Source organism: Octopus bimaculoides, chromosome 2 (genome assembly GCF_046866305.1).
Source record: "Octopus bimaculoides isolate indiv1 chromosome 2, ASM4686630v1, whole genome shotgun sequence".
Taxonomy (NCBI): Eukaryota; Metazoa; Mollusca; class Cephalopoda; order Octopoda; family Octopodidae; genus Octopus; species Octopus bimaculoides.
The window spans coordinates 39,626,190-39,637,295 of record NC_142929.1 but is presented as its reverse complement, the minus strand read 5'-3'; positions in this window follow the sequence as shown (position 1 = coordinate 39,637,295).

Sequence of the window (11,106 nt, the reverse complement as noted above, 5' to 3'; positions counted from 1 at the left end):
GAAAGGATGAAAGGCAAAGTCGACTTCGGCGGAATTTGAACTCAAAACGTAGCGACGGGCGATATACCGCTAAGCATTTCGCCCGGCGTGCTAACGTTTCTGCCAGCTCACCGCCCTAACAGTTATTATTACCATGATCATTATTATTATTGTTCTGTTGTGTCTGAGGAGAGGAGAGTCATTCTCTTTCAGTGCCTTATAATTTAACACATTCATCGGTAAAACTTTCAAGGTTGCAAGACGCAACGAAAATTTTAGAAAAATAAATAAGTAAATGAGTGGAAATCGAGCTGGTGAGTGTTAAATTATAAGGCACTGAAAGAGAATGACTCTCCCCAGACCCAACAGAATATGCTTCAACGCACGAACTCACACAAAGAATCTTGCAAAACCAAATACAAAAACGAAATTATTACTACCATTATTATTTTTATTATTATTATTATTATTATTATTATTATTATTATTATTATTATTATTATTATTATTATTATTCAGTAGTTTTATTTTTATAACGTACTTTCACTTCACTACCGAGCGCAGCTCTGTGCGCCTTGGGTATGTGCTGTGGTTTGCTGTGGTGCTCTTATGTTTACTGTATTGAAAGTGTTTTGTGTAGAATGTGTGCAGTACCCAGTAGTGCAATTTTCTGTATGTTATATATATTTGTAAGTCCTGGTGTTATGTATTTGTCTGAATATTTTTTTTATTATACCTAAGGCACCTACTATGATAGGAATTGTTTCTGTTTTTAGATTCCACATTCGAGTTATCTCTATTTCCAGGTCTTTGTATTTTGAAAGTTTTTCCATTTCTTTTAGAGAAACGTTGTCATCTGCTGGTATTGAAACATCAATTAGAAGGCATTTTTTTCCTTCATGATCTTTGACAACTATATCTGGTCTATTTGCCTTAATTTCTCTATCTGTGTGTATTGGCATATCCCAGAGTATGGTTGCTTTCTCGTTTTCTGTGACCTTTTCTGGCGTGTGTTTATACCATCTTTTTTCTGTTGCTATTCCATAATGTTGGCATAGCTTCCAGTGTATATAGGTCCCAGCTCTGTCGTGTCTGTGAATATATTCCTTCTTAGCCAGGACTGGGCAGCCAGAGATAATATGATTTATTGTTTCTTGTCGATCTCCACATATTCTACAGTTACTTGTTATATTTCTTTTCATTATGTGTTTTTGGTAATTTCTGGTGGGGAGGCTTTGGTCTTGTGCAGCAATTAAAAATCCTTCAGTCTCTGCTTTGAGTCCTGAGCTTCTCAGCCATTGCTGGGATTTTTCTCTGTCTATTTCTTTCGCATTTAGTTTAGCCCATATTATTATTATTATTATTATTATTATTATTATTCAGTAGTTTTATTTTTATAACGTGCTTTCACTTCACTGCAGAGCGCAGCTCTGTGTGCCTTGGGTATTATTATTATTATTATCATTATCATTATCATCATTATTATTATTGTTATTATTATTTTTATTATTATTATTATTATTATTATTCAATAGTTTTATTTTTATAACGTGTTTTCACTTCACTGCCGAGCGCAACTGTGTGCCTTCATTATTATTATTATTATTATTATTATTATTATTATTATTATTATTATTATTATTATTATTATTATCATTATCATTATTATTATTATTATTATTATTATTATTATTATTATTATTATTATTATTATTATTATCATTATCAGTATTATTATTATTATTATTATTATTATTATTATTATCATTATTATTATTATTATTATTATTATTATCATTATCATTATTATTATTATTATTATTATTATTGTTGTTGTTGTTGTTGTTGTTGTTGTTGTTGTTGTTATTATTATTAGTATTATTATTATTATTATCATTATTATTAAGTAATAATAGTCATTTATGAAATAATAATAAAATTAATGGCCATAGATGTAATAGCATTTACTGGCACCACTATAAAAACTGTATCAACGACAACAGCGATAGCAATAATAAAAACAACAATAGTAATGCTAATAAATATAACAATAGTACTAGCCACAACAAAAACAATTATAATATCCGTAAGAAAATAATGAAGACCGATTGAGCTAAATTAACGGGGCCACTAATACTGAGAATGATAATAATAATAATGAGAAAAAAATGATGATGATGATGATGATGATGATGACGACGACGACGATCGTCGTCCTCAACCTCCTCATCATTATCATGACGACGGCGACAACGAACAGGAAGGAAAAGAAAAGGAGAAAGAAGGCAAATAAAAGAAAAGAAAAGAATAAGAAAAGGGAAGATGACAGCGATGACGATGCAGAGGAGGAGGAGGAGGGGGAGGGGAGGGGAGGGGGAGGAGAAGAGGAGGAGGGGAGGAGAAGAGGAGGGGAGGAGAATAGGAGGAGGCGGGAAGAGGAGGGGGAGAATAGGAGGGAGAGGTGAAGAGGAGGGGGGAGAAGAGGAGGGGAGGACGAGGAGAGGAGGACGAGGAGAGGAGGAGGACGAGGAGAGGAGGACGAGGAGAGGAGGACGAGGAGGAGGAGGAAGCGGGAGCTTGAGGAAGAGGGGAGGAGGTGGTGGTGAGAGCGGAGGTAGAGAGGAGGAGGTGGTGGTAGGAGTGGAGGAGATGGTGGTGGGAGCGGAGGTGGAGGTGGAGGTGGAAGAGGAGATGGAGGTGAAGATGACGGAGAAGGTGGAGGTGACGAGAATGATGACGATGACGACGACGATGATGACAACGACGATGATGATGATAGTGTACAATAAAAGACAGAATATCACAAGCCACATAGATTACCTGTGCAGCCTCAGTGCACCCACCCACCCACCCTCACACACATAGACACACGAAAAAAAAAACAGAAATAAAACAGAAACAAATACATCAACAGCAACAAAAACAACGGCAACGGCTACGACAGTCTCATTAGCAATAGCGGTAATATAGGGAAGAAGCAATTGTAGAGAAATTACAACGTATTTGAGGAGAGCATAATACACGTAGCGGTTGTTCAGTCTGCAACGATTGCGTATTGTGCTTTTGCTTTGGTCTTCTAGTTAATAATGGTTGCGGCGGTGGCGGTGGTGGTGGTGGTGGTGGTGAGGAATCAGCGTATTGATGCCTGAGCAGGCAGTGGTGGTAGGTATAGTAAGAGAGACAGAGAGAGAGAGAGAGAGAGAAGAAGATTGAAAGTGAGGAAGGAACCAGATAAATACATACAATACTTACATACATACATACATATATACATATATATATATATATATATATATATATATATATATATATATATATATGTATGTGTGTGTGTATGTGTGTGTGTATGTATGGATGGATGGATGGATGGATGGATGTATAAAATAAACGAAGCAAGAAATAAGCGGAAAATGTCTCCCCATCATTAAACAGAAATAGGAACCAGAACCAGAAGAGGAAAACAAGTGTTTACAGACGTCAATGCGAGAGTAATTTTCTTGGTTGGCACAATGAATAAATAGCAAGCATATGATTCTTTGTGTTGAGACATAATTTCCTTATGTGATCAAGTCTAAAGAGAGTAAAAGTATTTGAAGCTATATATATACGTACATATATATATATATATATATATATATATATATATATATATATATATATATATATATATATATATATATATATGTACGTATATATATATATATATATATATATATATATATATATATATATATATATATATATATATATATATATGTACGTATATATATATATATATATATATATATATATATATATATATATATTTCATTTCATTTTCATTTTATCTAGTTTCAGCTCATGAGCTGTGGCCATGCTGGGGCACCGCCATTTGGTGTTGCTACACAATTTTACTTCATGAATTTTACTTCAGGAATTGACGTTTGGTGCATGAGAGAGTTTGATGCAGCTGCCCTCATCTGCGCCTCCTGCCGTGAAGTTGGTTCATCTGTGACACCTGACAGGAAGAGGTCCAGCCTTGTCTTGAAGACACCTACATCCACCGCATGCAGGTCTCTCAGGTCCTTCGGGAGGATATTGAAGAGCCGTGGACCTTTGAAGCCCAGGCTATTGCAGTAGCTTGTCCTACATCATGATGGCAAATTTGGAGTCCTTGGCACTATGCAATGGCGTCCAGTTCTTTTATTTGTGTAACTTTCGATGCCAAAGTTTGGGACAATTCCTTCGAGGATGTTCCAGATGTATATTATGGCATATCTTTCTCGTCTACGCTCTAAGGAATAGAGTCTTAATCTCTTGAGTCTTTCCCAATAGCTTATATGCTACATAGAGGCTATCTTCTTCGTGTAGCTTCGTTGGATTGCCTCAAGTTCTGAGATTAATTTGACACTGGTCGGTGACCATAGCTAAGAGCAATAGTCAAAGTGGCTTAGAACAAGTGTCTTCCAGAGCACCATCATGGTTTCCTGATCTCTTGTTCTAAAACTCCTTAGAATCCATCCGGTGAGTCGCCTGCATTTCATTGACAATTTAGCAACATGAACATGAAAGGATGCATTATTACTCATGTAGATGCCCAGGTCTCGCACTGTCTCTGCCTCTGGGATTGCAGTCCCTCCAGGTCCAGTGTATTTAATGGGTTCTGCATTTAGTCTTGCATGCTGATAGCATAAGGCTTGAAACTTTTCAGCATTAAACTGCATGTTATTCTTTTCAGCCCACTTGTATATCTCATCCAGTTCATACACACATATATATATATATATATATATATATATATATATATATATATATATATATATATATATATATATATATATATATATATATATATATGTATGTATGTATGTATATATATATATATATATATATATATATATATATATATATATATATATATATATATATAGATAGATAGATAGATAGATAGATAGATAGATAGATAGATAGATAGATAGATAGATAGATATATTAGAGAGATTGATAAATATAGATATATGTGTATATATATATGTATGTATGCATGTATATATATATATATATATATATATATATATATATATATATATAAATATATACACACATACTTACATACATATATACATATATGTATGTATGTATGTATGTATGTATGTATGTATGTATGTATGCATGTTTGTATGTATATATGTATGTGTGTATATGGTTTGGGGGCTTGGCTCTGCGTCGGTTACGACGAAGAACATTCCAGCAGATTCGATCAACTGAACAGCTTGCTCGTGAAAATAACGTAAAATTGGCTGAATCTTCCACAGACACGCGCATTCGGAATATAGCCTGACACAGAATGTGATGACGTATCTTGCTTAAGCACACAACTCACCGCAAGGAATCGAACTCACCACCTTACGATCGTGAGCCGAATACCGTAACCACTAAGCCACGTATGTATGCATGTATGTATGTATGTATATATGTGTGTGTATATATATATATGTGTGTGTGTGTGTGTGTGTGTGTGTGTGTGTGTGTGTGTGTGTGTGTGTGTGTGAGTGTGTGCGTGTGTGCGAGAGAGAATGTGTGTGTACGTACATATGTATATATGTATATATCTTTTATTCTTTAACTTTTAATTGTTTCAGCCATTGGAATCCAGCCATGCTAGGGCACCGCCATGATGGGTTTAGTCAAACGAATCGACCCTAGTACTTATTTTTTTAAGACGAGTTCTCATTCTATCCTTTATTTTACCGAATCGCAAAGTAACGGGGGCGTAAACACTCCAACATCGGTTGTCAAACGGTGCCGGGAGACAAAAGCATCCACAGAGACTCACACATAGATATACACAAACGTCTTTCAGTTTCTGCCTACTAAATCTTGTCGCAAGTAGATTTGTTGGCCTGAATCTATATATGTACGTGTATGTGTGTATGTGCATATATATATATATATATATATATATATATATATATATATATATATATATATATATATATATATGGGCAACTCTGTATACGATTCTGATGATTGCGGTTACATTACAAATCAGGCTGAAGAGGAATGGACAATCGGTAAGATTTGTTAAATCCGAAACCGGTACCTGTTTAAGAATGTTTTTTTAGGTGATTTTAAATGTCTTGCCCGCTCACGTTTTGGTATGCTGCTATATTTCATGTTGAGAACAATTTAGGTCTTAATAGACACAAGATGTGATCTATTTCTAGCGCATTAATTGTCCACGTTAGTGGTCAACGTTATTTTTTTATAAATATATATATATATATATATATATATATATATATATAGCATAGATTGCAATGTATGTGGGTGTCTTTTCAATACATTGTCTGGTTTAAAAAGTCATATCAGTCCCCATAATGGATCTAAGGTGTAAGTACAAGAGGTGGTCAGACTCTGCATGAGGAGTACACAACCACCATATATATATATATATATATATATATATGTGTGTGTATATATGTACGTACGTACGTATGTGTGTATGTATGTATGTATGTATGCATGTATGTATGTATCTATGTATGTATTTACGTATTTGTGTTTGTGTAAGTATATATGTATGTATGTAGATAAATAGATAGATAAATAGATAGATAGATAGATAGATAGATAGATAGATACATACATACATACAAGCGTACATACATGCATACTTTCATACATGCATGCATATCTATATATGTACGATGAGAACAGAGTAGTTAGGTAAATAGATACGATACGAAACGCTAATGTCGTTAATGTCTCATATATAGAAATAACACACGTTTCATACATATAAATATTGAAAGATAAAAAGACTGAGAGAGTGGGAATGAAAGAGTAAGAAGACTGGCATGGTATCTTTGATGTCAGAGTGTAGAAACTTTCAAAGATATGAATACGTTTGAACTATTGCGAAATTCATACGTGCATATATCAATGAATGCGTGTAAGAATTTGTGTCAATGTATGTGAACGTTTATGCATGTGTTCAGGCCTACGTGTGTATATGTGTGCATGTACGTGTGCGTGTGTGTTACTCTACATCTGTTACCAGTAAAATTGACTTTGAGAATTGTAGATATGCAGGTGCGAATGAGTCGCTTTCTTTGTTATTATTAGTAGTAATATTAACAGTAATGCATGAACGTGTGTTTGTGTTTATATGTATTTACATGTATATATATATATATGTGTGGGTATGTATGTGTGCGTTTATATAGACACACATACATACATACATACATACATACATACATACATAAGTGATATTCTAATCTCATAACAACCAATTACTCTTATCAAAGAGTTTCATGCTGATAACGTTCCAGAAATTGTGAGATATTAGCAATCATCGGGCACATCCTTTGATTGCTAATTTATCTCCCCAGTTCTGGAAGATTATAAGCATGAAGCCGTTTGGCAACATTGTTTGGTTGTTAGGACGCTAAAATATTATATAATAATGATAATATACCCATGCTGCTACCTAATATACAAGTGCCTTATTTTGTAACACATGGAAACTTTTTGGGTAGCTAGACACACACACACACATACATATATATCGTATACACAAAACAAATTTTGTCAACTGATGTAATGTAATAAGTATGTACTATGAGTGCTCAGTTTGTTTTACCAGTAAAACTTCGGCTTGAACAGCAACTGCAAAATGTGGTGTCGAAATTGCGTATCAAAGATGGCCAGAAGTGGTTTATGATTGAGTTGTACATTAAAAGAGGTAATGAACAAGCAAAACATCTGGTGTAACTCAAAAACATTTGGCACCGTAAATTTGTAATATAACATAGAGCAGAGTAGTTATGATAAGTATGTAAAGTCTCTTACAGCTGTTTCTAGAATGCCTAAGCCTGTGGATCATATGTTAATAATTAAAAAATACCACATAAGCTAAGTATTCCGTCATCGGAGAGAGAAAACTAAGAACATATAGAAATGTAGAATACCCTCAATCGAAGATATTAATAGTTACCAGTTCTTCGAGAAACCAAGGTGAAAGATAGGTGTGTTTGGTATTTCTATGATCGAAGAGTTAATAACATTCCAGGTAAAAGATAATGTCAATTAGAAATTCCGTAAGAGAAGTTTCGAGGAGAATATCTGACAAAGGATAATAAAAGTTATTAGTTTCTTCTTTGAATAGAAAGTTACTTAGCTAACCTTGAATTCTTTACTCATTAACATATGATCTTCATGGTTAAGTATTCTAGACGCATTTGTAAGAGACTTCACGTAATTATTATAACTACTTTGCACTATGTTTATATTATAAATTAAATGTTATGGAATGATACCAGATGTTTTGCCTGTTTATTATTTGCTTTAATGTACATACACGAACACACACACACACAAACACACACATACACACACACACACACACACACACGCACGCACGCACACACACACACATACATACACGCACTCACACGCACGCACGCACAAAATATAAATGGATAAAGAAAACATGGCCACTATGGGCATGTAGGGAAGCAAAATAATACTCAAACTAGATTAAATTAAAGTAAGGGATCTTTCTGATTTGGCGGGCGCCACTTGTTTTCTTAACGAAACACTTTAAAACTTGGGACACTAGTAGAATGTGTAATGTAAAACATCTTTTACTTTTAGTGTTATTGAGAAAATTTTATCGGCCTTTTATCGATATGGACATAATAAAAGAAAAAAATATTCATTTGAAAGTAAATTAGTGAAGAAATGGGAGGGCGCAAACAGAATTGCCTCATATTGTGAAAGTCTATCGCGAAACCATTTGCTTTCTCACTGTACGGTTATACTTAACCAATATTTGGCTTTCTCTGCAGCTCGAAGGCTGCTACGTGCTTATTAACTTCGTAGCGTATTCATGAGTATACCAGTTGTAAGTGTACTTGGAGCCTGTATTTCTTTCATAAATTCTTCAGAAGAGTTTGATGGATTGCATTGCCTCCAATATATGGATCGTGGTAGTAACAACATTCAACTCATTTCTAACACACCCAATAAAAAACGTGTCTGAGTTTAAAGCAGACTCCATGTGAGATAATTACATTGATAAATAATGTAATTGAGAACAATGACTGCTTCCTGTGCTGAGAAGGAACAAATGTCTCCGATATGCCATGGTCTAAGGTGTCAGAGCTACGCAAAGCCATTATGTAAAAAAGGAATTTTGCTTCTTTAAATTTAGTAACTTTAAAAAATGATGAAAGTTGATAATCGAAAATTATGCTCTTTTTATGAGGCTTGAGAATACTTTGACTAAACTTACAAGAGATTCGGTGCATAGCTGAATAAATGCAGCATTTGAACTTAATGGTCAGACAACACTCCTTATGTCATTCGTTCAGTTTCAAGATTTTTGTCATTAATTCTAGAATTGTTGCATGATCTTTCTCACAGGGAAGCTTTCGCCTGCATAATAAAAGTAACGAAAGCAATTGGCATAAAGTAACTGGTATAAATTGACACAAACTGTTTCTTAAGAGAGGAAGAGTATAATTGATCTTCTAACTCAGTGGACGGATGTAGTGTAAACAATGGGAAAAAACTATAGGCTATATAAGTCGGTAATCGCATTTGAAGTAAAAACATCAAGCACCATTTTGTGTTTTAAGAACTTGGCCTTTGGTCAGCTTGAGATGTTGAAAATTAACAAAAGTTCATACAATAACAAAATAATAGTTGATTTAAAATAAGTGAATAGTTGTTGATCAATACGGAGATCACAAAACCATCTCGTGGCATGTTTTTAAGTCATTTTTTAGCGGCAATTACGGTAGTATAGTTGAAAATGACATGACATTGATTGGTGTTCATGAGCCGACTAAATTTTATGCATTGGGCGCATTAACAGAGAGTGTTACAATCCATGTATGATAATAGAATTATTGGTTGAAAAGAGGAAAGTCTCTTACATGACAGACAGAAAAAGTAAGGTTTTCGTTTTAGACCGCTTCATCGTTCTGAGTGATTTCAGTACAAGCAAAATGAATCCAACGTTCGTGAGTTGCGTGTTATTGAGGAGACAGTACTAAATGTCAATATGTATGAAAGGCTGGGGTGACAAGATTGCCATCACTTAGTAAACAAAAATAAAATTTGATTGCAAAATTCGTAAACGTAATAACATAACCACCAAAGTTGCCAGCAAAACAGCAGAATACATATCAGGAAACCAAAATGAAGAAACAAAGAATATTTTGCCCATATTATTAGTATAAAAATTTGATCTGTTTGCATTTGATGTGTATAAATACATTCGTTAAATAAATATAAGTTAAGAGATAAAACATGTTCAAATATAAGGGAAACAGGAAAAATAATAACTGTTAAAATATATAGTTAAAAGATACAAAGAGTTAAATATGTATGAGTTAATAGATAAAAATCAGTAAAAACATTTGAAATGAGCGGATGATACACGAATAAAAATTATGCATAAGGGATAAGAATATTACTATGTATATTTTATATGCTTATAAAACAATTTAGTGAATCTCAGCAAATATTAATGCTTGAAATCCATTAATGTACTGACTAAATTGTCCATTTTTTGACATAAGGTCATGGATGAAATGAGGAAGATGGGAAGTGATGACTGAATCAATTATGAACCCTTGTAAAATATAAATAAATTATGTCGAAAGTTTGGAAATGAAAAATTATTTGCACAAATGAGTATTTAATAATGATAATGTGTGGTGTCCGAGTATGAGTGTGTGTGTGTGTGTGAGTGTGTGTGTGTGTGTGTGTGTGTACGTGTGTGCGTGCGTGCGTGCATGCGTGCGTGCGTGCGTGCGTATGTGTGCGTTTGTATTTGTATGGGTAATAACAAACTTTTCCGTTAATTACACTGTAGTAGCAAGTGCAGTTTGTATTCAGGATTGAAATAAATGCATACATTGAAATAAATTAAGCGCAGCTGTTTGGTGAAGAATAGGCGCTGGTATGGTTATGTGGTTAAGAATAAGCACACACATTACTGTATGTTTAATAAGTTCGTTCTGCAACCATGGGATCCCAGATTTGGTCTCATTGCATGGCAACTTGGGCAAATCTTTCACAAAAACCAATGCCTTGTGAGTGAAATTGGTAAACGGAAACTGTGGAAACTCG